This window comes from Psittacula echo, assembly GCF_963264785.1.
Source record: "Psittacula echo genome assembly, chromosome: 19".
Lineage (NCBI taxonomy): Eukaryota > Metazoa > Chordata > Aves > Psittaciformes > Psittacidae > Psittacula > Psittacula echo.
The window spans coordinates 3,898,150-3,913,226 of record NC_137755.1 but is presented as its reverse complement, the minus strand read 5'-3'; the positions used below and the strand labels follow the sequence as shown (position 1 = coordinate 3,913,226).

The 15,077-nt window shown below is 52.7% G+C and overlaps 1 pseudogene across 1 annotated transcript; it reads right to left on the bottom strand.

Moving 5' to 3' along the window:
- Positions 1–339: 339 nt before the first annotated feature.
- Positions 340–1,317, bottom strand: LOC308228561 (olfactory receptor 14C36-like; annotated as a pseudogene). Its single transcript has one exon. The product of its transcript is annotated as an olfactory receptor 14C36-like (transcript).
- Positions 1,318–15,077: the final 13,760 nt, after the last annotated feature.

Here is a 15,077-nt window from a genome sequence, read left to right as displayed (position 1 = left end):
CCCACACCAGCACAACAGCCCCAGCCCTTGGGCTCGCCAAGAGCTCTTCCTGCTCCAGGCACAGAGCAGCCATCCCAGAGCTGGAGCAGCCAGAAAGCTGATTTCATTCCCCTTCATTCCTGCCATGTGAGCACACAGCACAGACAAGAAGTTGCTGCAGGATCATTTATTTAACTCAAATACTGTGCGAGACCTTCACTGACACAAAGTCTGTGGGTCACACAACATGGGTGGCTAGTTAAGCTGGAGGAGATGAAAACTGACATTTCTATGAAGACAACATCACCAAAAATTGAAACAGGAAACCAAATGTAAAGAAAGAAAGGCAGATGTGGCCTGTCATGATGAACATTGGAAGCCCTTTCCAGGGTAAAGCAGGCAGTGTATGGCTGCTGAAACACATCCAGTCAGCAGCTTCCTCACAGCATCCTTGAGCTCCTGGTTCCTCAGGCTGTAGATGAGGGGGTTCACTGCTGGAGGCACCACCGAGTACAGCACTGACAGCACCAGATCCAGGGATGGGGAGGAGATGGAGGGGGGCTTCAAATAGGCAAAGGTAGCAGTGCTGACAAAGAGGGAGACCACAGCCAGGTGAGGGAGGCACGTGGAAAAGGCTTTGTGGCGTCCCTGCTCAGAGGGGATCCTCAGCACAGCCCTGAAGATCTGCACATAGGACCCCACAATGAACACAAAACAGCCAAGTCCCAAACAGAAACTTAGCACAAGAAGCCCAACTTCCCTGAGGTAGGAATGTGAGCAGGAGAGCTTGAGGATCTGGGGGATTTCACAGAAGAACTGCTCCACAGCATTGCCTCGGCAGAGGGGCAGTGAAAATGTATTGGCTGTGTGCAGCAGAGCATAGAGAAACCCAGCGCCCCAGGCAGCTGCTGCCATGTGGACACAAGCTCTGCTGCCCAGGAGGCTCCCGTAGTGCAGGGGCTTGCAGATGGCCACGTAGCGGTCTTAGGACATGACGGTGAGGAGAAAATACTCTGCTGACATGAAAAAGAGAAAGAAAAAGATCTGTGCAGCACAACCTGTGTAGGAGATGGCCCTGGTGTCCCAGAGGGAATTGGCCATGGATTTGGGGACAGTGGTGGAGATGCAGCCCAGGTCCAGCAGGGAGAGGTTGAGGAGGAAGAAGTACATGGGGGTGTGGAGGTGCTGGTCGCAGGCTGTGCTGGTGATGATGAGGCTGTTGCCCAGGAGCGCAGCCAGGGAGATGCCCAGGAAGAGCCAGAAGTGCCAGAGCTGCAGCTCCCGCCTGTCTGCGAATGGCAGGAGGAGGAAGTGGGTGATGGAGCTGCCGTTGGACATCTGCTGCCTCTGGGCATGGGGCACTGTCAGAGCAGAAAAAGGCAGTGACAGGTTAGGACAGGAGGGATGTCAGATACAGAAGTTCAATTTACGCACTCACGACTCTGAGCACTTTCGGTCTGCATAGGAGAGGCTGAGCGTGACTTGGTCATGTTTTTCTGTAAGGCTGGTGGATTGGTTTGTTTGGGTTTCTTTGTGGCTCTATTAGGGATAAAATTCCTAAGTTTTTGAAGGCAACTGTGAAGAGTATCGGCGTGAGACAGACAAAAGTTCTCAACTGTCTGTGGGTTCGTGACTACTCAAGGTTGCTGCAGAGTCCATCAGTCTAGTTCTCAGCTGCCCTGCACTTTCTAGAGGGACAGTCAGCTCCTTGCCCAGCAGAGCATGGCCAGCAGCCACCTCCAGTGCCAGACACCAAGAGAGCTGCCTGAACGCACCCTCCCCAGGCCTGGGCTGCACTTTCCCCCCACTCCCTGCCCATGTCTCTGCTGCCTGGAGCTGTCCCTGCCAGGAGCTGCTGCTCTGGGCCCAGCTCTGCTCCCTCTCAGTGCTCCCAGAGCCCATCCCATGGGCTGTGTGCTCAGCTCTGCCCTGCACACCCCTCCCGGCAGCAGGGCTCTGCCCAGGGGCAGCTCTGCCTCTGCAGGGGCTCAGGAGCAGCTCACACAAGTCCTGACAAGACTCTCGGTGCCTTCTCCAAAGCAGAGAAGGAAATTCCCAGCTCCCACTGCCCAACCTGCCCACCAAGAGTGGAAAACATCAGAGCTCAAGATCCTTCCCTATCAGGCAATCGCTGCCTCAGTGTCTTTCAGAAGGACCCTCTGCAAACGTGCTCAGAGGGATGTGGAGCTCTGAGCAGCCCTGACCCACACAGCACCCTCTCCAGTGCACAAGAACACTTCTACTGCCCTGCCAGGGGTTGTTCCTTACCTCCAGCGCCTCTCCCCCAGCACCATGGGGAGCTCCCGGGCAGGCTGAGTGCTGACCCTGGCAGGCAGCAGAGTCCCTGCCCCTGCACACAGCCCCTGGGCTGCAGGCACCCTGCTGGCAAGGACAGCGCTGGGCACCCCTGCCTGCACACCCACATTCACAGCCTGCAGCCAGCCCCGGGACAAGGGACCTGCCTTGTCCTGTCCCTTGCATGGTGCAGAGGGAAGCCCTGCTCTGCAGCACATCCTGCTCCTTATCTACACAGAGAAACCAAGAGAGTCCTCCTGACAGATCCTATGGCCTGTCCGAGGCAGCAGCTTGAGGAGATCCCTCCAGGAACTGAAGCTGCATTGCCCTGCACCCAGAGCCTTACCATGCACAGGGCTGGGAAGGTTTCTCCTGCAGGGAGCTCTCAGCATCCTCCACTGCCAAGTGCCTTTAAGCTCTCTGAGGCTCGCAGGTCTCCCCTTGCTCCCAGCTCATCAGGAGAGGCCCAGCCCAAGGTGGTTCTGCCTCTGCCCCACTGGGCTCCCTCCAGGGCCCACTGGGCTCCCTCCAGGGCTCCCTGGGCTCCAGAGGAACACCATGGGAAACAGCCTGAAGCATGCACTGCTGTTCCCTCCCTCAGCTGGCAGACACACTGCCTGCCTGCAGTGTCATTTCTCTGATGAGAGATGGAGTTTGGTGTAAACAAAGTTTCTCACAATTACAGAATCATTTAGATTCAAAACCACCTCAACATCAACTCTTAACTCTATTAGCCAAACACTGTCAAGTCCACCACTGACCCATGTCAACAAGTGCCACATCTCCATGTCTTTTAAAGGCCTCCAGGAATGGTGACACAACCACTTCTGTGGGCAGCCTGTTTCCTGTCCCATCATTAGGACAGCCAGACAAGGACAGGCTGGGATCTCCTTTACCCTTGCTGATGGAGTGGATTCACCCTGGTTAGCTGAGGCATCTCCTCCTAAGTCTGTAGGCCTGGGGCTGGAAGGGGACTCAGCTCCTTCCCATGAACACCACAAACCCACAGGAGGTAGGATTCCTCCTGCCTCTGGTCAGGTCTTCCTTGAAAAGGCACCTACATGAGGGAGCTTTGTCTCAGCATTAACATTGACAGGGGCCAGGAGTGAGGTGTCTGGGTGCAAATCTCTGGTGACATTTCCATTACAGGGCTGGTCAAAATTACGTGCAAGTTATAGAGACAGGCCAAAGATACGTGCAGGCTGATATAGAGACTAGACAATGTTGTTGGGAATATTCTTGTAAGTGCTCAGAGGCATCAGGCATCAGTTGCTATCAGTGATGCCAGGTCTGTCCTTTCTGCCACCCTGCAGCTGCAGGCATTGAGTGAACACAAAGTACATCACTGCAGGGTCTTTACTCACTCCCTTGATGATTCAGCTAAGGAACAGCCCAAGCATTTTAACTGTGTGCTTGGCTACATCTGGCTTTCAGAGACAGCGTCCTTTATGCACAGCGATGGGTCATAGCAAATCTCAGACAAGCTCAAACAGGAATTGAAGAGCACCAGGATGAGATGCTCCTACTTCAGGAACAGTTAAAGAAGAAACAAGATAACACAGGACCACCACTAAATAAAGCAAGAGTACATGCAGGTAGATCTCAGGTAGCCTATCTCCTCTTTGCCTCAGTTACCACCAGCAAGATCTCTCAGGACTTTGTGCTTTGAGAAAGGACCCTGGATGGGAAAGGGGAAAAACCATCACTGGATGGGGATCAGGGGTTAGGGTCTTTGCAGACTACAGCCTTACCAGTTCATGAGACCAAAGGGGCAGCATCCAAGGTGCTGAGAGAATGTTTTTCACCAGGACCTGGTGGTCTGTTGCTGTCCCAGGATAAAATGCACTGGACTCTGTGAGGCATCATTTAAAATGCTGTTCCCTAGATCTAGCTCTGTAAGGAGAGAATTGTACAGGTAGTCTCATGTCCCTTTGACGGCTGGAACCCCAAGAGGCGTAGCATGGAGACAAGAAGGATGAGGAGGGTGGATGCCCCCTGCATGAAGGGGAAACTTGGATTTCTGGAGGTCCTCTGTGTGACAGGGAACAGATTGGGTTGCCTTTTGTGACTGAGGATTAGAGGATTTGATAAGAGGGACATTGTGCTCCCAGTTACAAACTACTTGCTCAGGGAGGGGAAACAGAAAAGGTCTTTTGTCAGCACCTGAGGAAGCCTCCAGGCTAATGAGCAGGTACCTTGCAGGTAATTGCCCTGGCAGTCCCTGGCCATGCAAAGCAACAGGGTGCAACAGTGTGGAGGGTCTTGGCACAACCGGTTAACACAGGTGCAGGGCGGGCCAACAAGGGTGATGCTGCCCTGGAAAAGCTGCTCAGGATGTGATCATCAGTGTCAGCCTTGGCTGTCATGAGCATGCAATAGTGGGGACTCAGATGCTAAAGGGCATGAGGAAAGCCAGCAGCAGAAAACAGACTCTGGACTCACTTGGGGACAATTCCAGGAGTTTCCATGGGAAGCGGCTCTGATGGTGAAGGAGCATGAGCAAGTCTGATAAGGATCCCTGAGCCTGGAATACCTGGAGGGCTTCCAAGGCCCACCAGGGCTTTTGCCACCTTCCTGAATGTCGGTCAGGCTCCTGAGGGCTTTAGCACAGTTCCAGAGCACCTGCGCATTCTGGAATGGCCGGTGTTATTCCGCAGCCTTGCCAGAGCCTGCTGAGGCCTCTGCCTCCATCTAGAATGCTTGAGGAGATTCTGCAGGGTTGGTGCAGACTGCCAGGGCCCTGCCATGTTCTGCAATGTTGGGTGTCCTTCCAAGCGTGCTGGCAGAAGCACTTCCATGGGCATTGCTGGAACCCCCCAGTTTCCCAGCAGGGCCTTTGCCACCTTCCAGCAGCCCCGATGTGTTGCCGCGGTGCCATGGTTTCAGTCCAGTCAGTAATTCAGAACCACGTAGTCGCTCGCTCACTCCCCCTCCCAGAGGGATGGGAAGGAGAATCGAAAAAATGTAACTCCCACGGGTTGAGATAAGAACAGTCCAGTAACTAAGGAATAACACAAACCACCGCCGCTACCACCAGTAATAATAATAGAATCGTAGAATCATAGAATAGTTAGGGTTGGAAAGGGCCTTAAGATCATCTAGTTCCAACCCCCGTGCCACAGGCAGGGACACCTCACACTAAACCATGCCACCCAAGGCCTCATCCAACCTGGCCTTCAACACCCCCAGGGATGGAGCATTCACAACTTCTCTGGGCAGCCCACTCCGGTGCCTCACCACGCTCACAGTAAAGAATTTCTTCCTTAGATCCAATTTGAACTTCTCTGTTTAAGTTTTAACCCGTTACCCCTTGTCCTATCACTACAGTCCCTGATGAAGAGTCCATCCCCAGCATTCTCGTAGTCCCCCTTCAGATACTGGAAGGCTGCTGTGAGGTCTCCAAGCAGCCTTCTCTTCTCCAGGCTGAACAGCCACAACTTGCTCAGCCTATCTTCATATAGTCCCCTGACCATCCTTGTGGCCCTCATCTGGACTTGTTCCAACAGTTCCATGTCCTTTTTATGTTGAGGACACCAGAACTGCACACAATACTCCAAGTGAGGTCTCAGGAGAGCAGAGCAGAGGGGCAGGATCACCTCCTTCGACCTGCTGGTCACGCTTCTTTTGATGCAGCCCATGATACAGTTGCTTTCTGGGCTGCGAGCGCACACTGTAGCCGGTTCATGTTCATTTTCTCATCGACCAACACCCCCAAGTCTTTCTCCACAGAGCTGCTCTGGATCTCTGCTCTGCCCAATCTGTAGCAGTGCCTGGGAATGCTCTGACCCAGGTGTAGGACCTTGCACTTGGCATGGTTAAACTTCATCAGGTTGGCATCAGCCCACCTACAAGTGTGTCGAGGTCGCTCTGGATGGCATCCCTTCCCTCCGGCGTATCAACCGAACCACACAGCTTGGTGTCATCGGCAAACTTGCTGAGGGCGCACTCAATCCCACTGTCCATGTCATCAACAAAGATGTTGAACAAGACCGGTCCCAACACCCATCCCTGGGGGACACCACTTGTTACTGATCTCGATCCGAACACTGAGACATTGACCACAACTCTTTAGAGTTTAGAGAGACAAGGATGTCATGTGGGACAGTGTCAAAGGCTTTGCACATGTCCAGGTAGATGACATCAACTGCTTTACCCCTGTCCATCAGTTCCATAGCCCCATCATAGAAGGCCACCAAATTGGTCAGGCAGGATGTCCCCTTAGTGAAGCTATGCTGGCTGTCACCAACCACCTCCTTGTTTTTCATGTGCCTTATCATGCCTTGCAGGAGAATCTGCTCCAAGATTTTGCCAGGCACAGAGGTGAGACTGACTGGTCTGTAATTCCCTGGGTCACCCATTTCCCCCTTCTTGAAAATGGGGGTTATATTTCCCTTTGTCCAGTCACTGGGAACTTCACCTAACTGCTGTGATCTTTCAACTATGATGGACAGTGGCTTAGCAACTTCATTTGCCAGCTCCTTCAGGACCCGTAGATGGATTTCATTAGGTCCCATGGACTTGTGCACATTCAGGTTCTTAAGATGGTCTCGAAACAGATCCTCTTCTTCAGTGGGCCCAAGGTCTTCATTCTCACAGTCCCTGCGTTCGCCTTCCAAGGCTTTGGTGATGTGGTCAGAGTGTTTGCCAGTGAAGACTGAGGCAAAGAAGTCATTAAGAACCTCAGCCTTCTCCAAATCCAGGGTAGGCAGTTCTCCTGATAGCTTCCTGAGGAGGGCTACGTTGTCCCTCGTCTATCTTTCATTTGCAATGTACCTATAGAATCCTTTCCTGTTATCACACACAGTATCACACAGTATGTTAGAGATTGGAAGGGACCTCAAAAGATCATCTAGTCCAATCCCCCTGCCAGAGCAGGAACACCTAGATAAGGTTACACGGGAATGTGTCCAGGCGGGTTTTGAATGTCTCCAGAGAAGGAGACTCCACAACCTCCCTGGGCAGCCTGTTCCAGTGTTCCGTCACCCTCACTGAGAAGAAGTTTCTTCTCAAGTTTAAGTGGAACCTCTTGTGTTCCAGTTTGTACCCATTACCCCTTGTCCTATCATTGTTTGCCACTGAGAAGAGCCTGGCTCCATCCTCATGACACTCCCCCTTTATATATTTATATACACTAATAAGGTCACCCCTCAGACTCCTCTTCTCCAGACTATAGAGACCCAGCTCCCTCAGCCTTTCCTCATAAGGGAGATGCTCCACTCCCTTAATCATCTTAGTTGCCCTGCGCTGGACTCTCTCCAGCAGGTCCCTGTCCTTCTTGAACTGAGGGGCCCAGAACTGGACACAAGATTCCAGGTGCGGTCTCACCAGGGCAGAGTAGAGGGGAAGGAGGACCTCTCTCGACCTACTGACCACCCCCCTTCTAATACACCCCAGGATGCCATTGGCCTTTTTGGCCACAAGGGCACGGTGTTGGCTCATGGTCATCCTGCCATCCACTAGGACCCCCAGGTCCCTCTCCCCTACACTGCTCTCTAACAGGTCGTTCCCCAACCTATACTGGAACCTGGGGTTGTTCCTGTCCAGATGCAGGACTCTACATTTTCCCTTGTTATATTTCATCAAGTTACTCCCTGCCCAGCTCTCCAGCCTGTCCAGGTCACGCTGGATGGCAGCACAGCCTTCTGGCGTGTCAGCCACTCCTCCCAGCTTAGTGTCATCAGCAAACTTGCTGAGAGTACACTCAGTTCCCTCATCTAAATCATTGATGAATATATTAAATAATACTGGTCCCAGTACTGAACCTTGAGGCACTCCACTAGATACAGGCCTCCAACTAGACTCCACCCCATAGACTGCAACTCTCTGGCTTCTCTCCTTCAGCCAGTTCGTGGTCCACCTCACCACCTGATCATTCAGACCACACTTCCTCAGTTTAGCTATGAGGATGCTGTGGGAGACTGTGTCAAATGATTTGCTGAAGTCAAGGTAGACCACATCCACCGCTCTGCCATCATCCATCCACCCACCGTGTTATTTCCTCATAAAAGGCTATGAGGTTGGTCAAGCATGACTTCCCCTTGGTAAAGCCATGTTGACTGCCCCTCATAACCCTCTTATCCTTGACATGCCTTAAGATGGCATCAAGGATAAGGTGTTCCATCACTTTCCCAGGGATGGAGGTGAGGCTGACCAGTCTATAGTTACCCGGGTCCTCCTTCTTGCCTTTTTTGAAGACTGGAGTGACATTTGCTTTCCTCCAGTCCTCAGGCACCTCTCCCGTTTCCCAAGACTTGGTAAAGATGATGGAGAGTGGCCTAGCAATGACTTCCGCCAGTTCCCTCAGCACCCGCGGGTGCATCCCATCTGGACCCATGGATTTATGGATGTCCAGATTGCTCAGCTGGTCCCTAACCCATTCCTCGTCGACTAAGGCAAACTGCTCCAGTGACCTGACTTCATCTGAGGTCTCAGGAGTACAGGGCTCTTCAGGACTGCCTCCGGCAGAGTAGACTGACACAAAGAAGGCATTCAATAACTCTGACATCTCTGTATCTTCTGTCACCAGGGCACCCATCCCGTTCACCAGTGGGCCAACCTTGCCTCTGGTGTTAGTTTTATCAGCTATGTATTTGAAAAAGCTCTTTCTGCTGTCCTTGACCCCTCTTGCCAGATTTAATTCTAAGGAGGCCTTAGCCATCCTAGCTGCCTTCCTACATCCTCTAGCAGCAGCCTTATATTCCTCCCAAGTGGCCAGCCCCTCCTTCCATGACCTATAAACTCTTCTCTTCCACTTGAGCATACCCAGCAGTTCCTTATTTAGCCACGCAGGTCTCCTGGCCCTCTTCCTTCACTTCCTACGTGTCGGGATGCTCTGCTCTTGAGCTTGGAATAAGCAATCCTTGAATGCCAACCAACTATCTTGGGCCCCTTTACCTTCAAGCAGCCTTGCCCATGGGATTTCCTCTAGCAATTGCTTGAAAAGGCCAAAGTTTGCCTTGCTGAAGTCCAGGGTTGCAATTCTACTTGCTATTGTACTGGCCCTACCACACAAGATCCTGAATTCCACCATCTCATGGTCGCTGCAACCAAGGCAGCCCTCAACCTTTACTGCTTCGACCAGCCCCTCCTTGTTAGTGAGGATGGGATCCAGCAGCACTCCTCTCCTGGTTGGCTCATCCACCATTTGCATGAGGAAGTTATCATCCACACACTGGAGGAACCTCCTGGACTGTGGCTGGGTTGCTGAGTAGTCCTTCCAGCAAACATCAGGGAAGTTAAAATCCCCCACGATGACCACGGCCTGTGACTGTGAGGCCGCTCTCAGCTGCCTGTAGAAGGCCTCGTCAACTTCCTCACCCTGATCTGGTGGCCTGTAACAGACACCCACAACAGTATCGCCCCTGCCAGCCTGCCCCTTAATTCTCACCCACAGACTCTCAACTCGCTCGTCCTCTGCCCCTGGACAGAACTCAGTACATTGCAGCTGCTCTCGCACATAAAGAGCATCCCCACCACCCCGCCTGGCTGGCCTGTCTTTCCTGAAAAGGACATAGCCCTCCATGAGTATATTCCAGTCATGTGAGCTGTCCCACCACGTCTCTGTAATTGCCACCAGATCATAATCTCCTGACTTAACATAGGTCTCCAACTCCTCCTGCTTATTTCCCATGCTGCACGCATTGGTGTACAGGCATTTCAAGGAGGGAGCTGAGCTCACCGATTTCACCCTAGGATTATAGGAGGCCTCCCAGTCTTCATCAATCCTAGAGTGCTGCCCCACTGGGGCAAGCCCAGTTACAACCCCATCCCCCTTCGAATCTAGTTTAAAGCTCTCCAAATGAGCCCTGCTAATTCATGCCCCAGCATCCTTTTGCCTCGGTGAGATAAACCTTTCCCACGTGCCATCATCCGGACTGGAGCCTTAAAAAACCAGCTATTATCAAAGAATCCAAAGCCCTGCCTGCAGCACCAGTCTCGTAGCCAATTGTTTATGGACTGAATTTTCCCATTCAGTCCCACATCATCACCGGAAGATGGAAGAAGTGAGGAGAAGATCACTTGAGCCCCAGACTCTTTCACCATCCGCCCCAAGGCCCTGTAGTCTTTCTTCATCCCCCTCAGACTGCGGGAAGCAGCTTCCCCCCCACCTGTCTGGAAGACCAGCAGTGGGTAGTAGTCTGTCGGGTGCACCAGGCTGGGGAGCGCCCTGGTGATATCCCTGATCCGGGCTCCAGGCAGACTACACACTTCCCTATGATGAGGGTCAACTCTGCATATCGGGCCCTCTGTTCCTCTCAGAAGGGAATTGCCTAAGACAATGATCCTTCTTTCTTTCTTATCAGAGGCAGTCTTGAGGTGCGAAGTCGACCGCCTTTTCCTATGTGACCTTGTAGTCTGCCCTTGCACCACATCCTCACCTTTCTCTCCAGCAAGATCCAGGGCCTCAAACCTATTACGGAGGGGCACCTGGGGAAGCAGGGCAGGAAGGGAGGAGGGTTGCCCATGACTCCGAACTGGAACTTGCTTCCAGCCCTCATCGTCTTTTTGGTCCCTTACCTCTGCACGACAGCAACAGGGCAGGGGCTGTCTCGGGCCATCCCCCTCTGTCAGAGAGGGCAGGGGGTCCATTCCCTTTTGGGGGGTATCTCCCTGGAACCGTTCCTGCTGGCACGCCAGGGAGTTACTCCACCAGTCGATCTCCCTTTCACACTCCCTGATGGTCCTCAGCGTCTCGACCTCCTCCTTAAGTTCTGCCACCAAGCTAAGCAGATCTTCTACCTGCTCACACCTCACGCAGGAATGCTGGCCTCCCTCCCTCGGCAGCAGCAGGCTCTGGCACTCCCTGCAGCCAGAGACCTGAACAGCCACGGTTTGGGACGGGGTCTCTGTCTGAGTTGCTACAGTCTCCTTACTGCAAGCTCTCCTTCTGGAGAGGCAATTAGGAGTGACCCGTCCCTGACTGGTACTTGGAAGATGTTGGAACTGGCAAGGAAAAAGGACGTCAGAACTGGAAAGAGGATGTTGATAGACCTTTCGCCTGATGTAATTGCAAGGCAAACACAGATGTGCTTGGCTAATTGCTCGGAAGGATATAAATACCGTGTAACCTTTGCAATAAATGATCCAGCTTGTACTCTACGTCTGGGTCTGTGCCTTTCATCCTCATAGCTGAGTGCTGACCCTGGCAGGCAGCAGAGTCCCTGCCCCTGCACACAGCTCCTGGGCTGCAGGCACCCTGCTCGCAAGGACAGCGCTGGGCACCCTGCCTGCACACCCACATTCACAGCCTGCAGCCAGCCCGGGACAAGGGACCTGCCTTGTCCTGTCCCTCGCATGGTGCAGAGGGAAGCCCTGCTCTGCAGCACATCCTGCTCCTTATCTACACAGAGAAACCAAGAGAGACCTCCTGACAGATCCCATGGACTGTCCAAGGCAGCAGGCTCTGACAGGGAGGTAGAAGTTCTCCTGTCCTGACACCTTCTCAGCACCTCTGACACCAGCAGCTCCTGCACACAGAAGGCTCCTGCTTCGCCCCCAGCACCTCTGCAGGCAGAGCTCAGCTCCAAGCACATGAACAAGCCCAGCGCCTCCTCCTCACCCAGCCCCTGTCCCTACAGCTGGGATGGCACCAGCACATCTCCTGACATCTTCTCCTCCCTTTAGAGCACGCACCCACCATGTGTTTCAAGGCAACACTAAAAGAGGATTGCAAAGTCAAAGAACCCGTACCTGGATGCGCAGGGCAGGCACGGGAGATGCAGCCTCCCGAGGGAGGGCTCTCCTCTGCACTGGTTCCTGCAGGGCTCTGGCTCCTTCAATAGCCCACGCTCAGCGTGGGGGCCCCGTCACAATGGGTGTCTCCACAGCGACCACCACGGCTTTGTGATGGCGGCAGCATCGTGCCCATGGCACTGGGCACTCAGGGGTGCTGCGGGAGTGGCCACGGGGGGACCAGCCTCTGCCCTCTGCTGCCAGAGCCACAGAGTCAGTCTCAGTAAGAGACAAACCTCCGGCCCTGCAGCAGCCACGCTGAGCTCCCCTGCACCTTGCACGCTTGCAGCATCCTTCATCCCGCAACCTCACAAGAAAGGGATGGCTTCATGTCATCAAGTGCTTCCTTTTACTTCAATCTGCGTGGAAAACAAACCAGATTCCTGCGTTTCCTACACTGTGCACTATTAACTGTGAGCACAAATCCCACCGACTCAACATACAGTCCTATGACCAGACCTGACAGGGCAGACTGCCAGGTCCAGCTGCCAGCCTTCCCCAGCCCCAGACAAGACTCCGCTGTGGAAAAGCAACCCTCAGCTGCAGACTGAGAATCTGCCCATGGCAGGGAAATGGCAGCGACCACAACTATGGCCACAGAGAGCTGGGGAGCAGGACCCGCTCCGCACCTCCGCCAGGCTGCTGATGGGAACGAGACGGACCCAGGATGGTCACGGGATGCACACAGAGGGAAGGACCCACATGGAAAACCTGGCAATCAGCAGCTGAAGGAGCAAGGCACGGTTTGGAAACCCGCAGGAATTAGAGAGAGAGAAATAACTCACCCACCAGCCAGAGCTCTTTAAAAATGCAAGAACAAAGTAATGAAAAGAAGTGAAAAACCAAACCTGGAGCAACAACAACAGAAAAGGTGAAATCTTCTATCACTAAAATCACTATGAAGAGCTGTACAGCAAACTTTGCTCCTGCAGAGCTGTTGTGGTTTAAAAGGGACTGAGCATAAAACTATACAGGAGAGAGGATAATGCTAACCAGCGGTGATGCCCAATGCAATTGCTCAGTACCCACTGAGCGATACCCAGCCTGACCCAATTCCATCCCTTCAGGGTGACTCCCCCAGTTTCTATCCTAGGCATGACGTGCTGTGGGATGGAAAACCCCTTTGGCTAGTTTGGGTCAGGGGTCCTGTCTGCTTCCTCCTGGCTTCTTGTGCCCCTCCTCACTGCAGAGCGTGAGAGACTGAAAAGTCCTTGATCAGGGTAAGAGCTACTGAGCGACAACTGAAGCATCAGTGTGTTACCAGTGTTATTGCCAGAATAAAGCCAGAACACAGCACTGCACCAGTTACAGGGAAGAGAATTAATTCTATCTCAGCCAAAACACCACCCAGGGGGCTGGCAGCTCAACCCCGATGTCAGCACCAGCCCCGCTGCCTGAACAGAGGATGGGAGCTCAGCCCTGAGGCCAGCACCAGCCTCGCTGCCTGCCCAGGCAGCCTTGAAACCCTTCACACCAAAGAACTGCTCCAGTTCCCACGACAAGACAGGGCTGCAGCGACCGGAGGAACTGTGGGTGCCTCTGGAACAGGGACTCCCAGGCAGAGGTTGGAAGCTCCCCACGAACTCTTGGGCCATTGTGTAGGGTTGATGAACCTGGGGATGCTGGCACTGCCAGTGCAGAAGGTCCCTCCTTTTGGGTGCTGCCCAATGATGCTGCAGGTGCTGCTTTGGGAAGTTCTCAGAGTTGTCTCCCCACAGTGACTGCCTGGGGGGAACGAACATCCTGGGACTGATAACAGCTAAGGAGACAGTAAATAAGACCAAGGATGCCAGCCTTCAAGATAGCAGAGTGGTGCCCAGCGTGGAGTGAGACTGGAACAGAGCAGAAGCAAGGACATGCCAACTGCTAACTGGGCACTAGGACCTTGCAAGCGTGTGCAAGCACTGAGGTCATTCATTAAACACAGTGAGGAAGACTATCGGTGCCCACCAAAGACCCACACTCAGCAAGAAAGCGCATGCGTAACTAGGATGCAAATATTATAACTAGTTCCTGGGAAAAGCTGTGAATATGCACAAGTATGCAAACATAAAGCTGCTGTCGGCAAGTACCAGGTGTGCTCACCTTTGTTAAATGATTCACGTGTATTTGTAACCCTTAGTAGTTTTGCTAAATCAGGATGCTAAAGGAGTAAAAAAGTGGAAAGTTACTGCTTAACACCTAGTAGACTATAAAAGGGATGCGAGACGCGAAATAAAGGTCTTCAGATTTCACCAGAACTGGTTTGTCTTTGATACGCCACAGTGGTGAATGTTATTCTCGAGATGAGAAGGAATGTGGGATGAAGTAGCTTATGCAGAAATGTGTTTCACTTTGAGATATCATCTGGAACGGCAAAAGGATTGCAGTTTTAATTTTGCACTCCAGGACCTGTCTGTATTGTCCTTGGAGAAAGACAGTGAAATTTGCTTAAATGCTGTTGCTCTTTGTGCACCATAGAGCGGTTATGCACTAAACATTTGAGGAGTGTGGAGGAGGATTTAGATTTGATGGCAGCTCCCTGGAGAAGGGGTACTGTGAATAATGGGGCTGAAGGTGCTGACAATGAGAATCAAGCACAAGCACCAGCACAGGCACCAGAGATATTGCGGGGGGGGGGTGTGTGGCTGAAGGATTTTGCAATACAGCAGGGCAAACGAGGGGAAAATGATGGGAAACTGTGATTGCACCTTTAAGTCAAGCTCTGCGTAATGATGATCTGCTCATGATGAAGATTCCCTTTACCATTATAGATTTGAAGAGCTGGAAACAAGTGGTTGGTAATTATGCATCATGCTTTCCAGAGTGTTGACACAAATATGATTATTCGTAGGGCTCGGATCGTGGTAGAACAACAAATAACAGCAGGCACAGCAACAGGCACAGTGAATCTTCACGTACCTACCCCCGATCCTAACTGGGACCCTAATCGGGACAGGCAAGCTTTGAAACAAAATCGGAGGTGGATTTTATTCGGTATTAGGAACGCGGTCCCCAAGGCAGTGAGCTGGTCTAAGCTATATGAAATAAAGCAAGATGTAAATGAGTCACCTTCTGGATTTGTGGGAAGA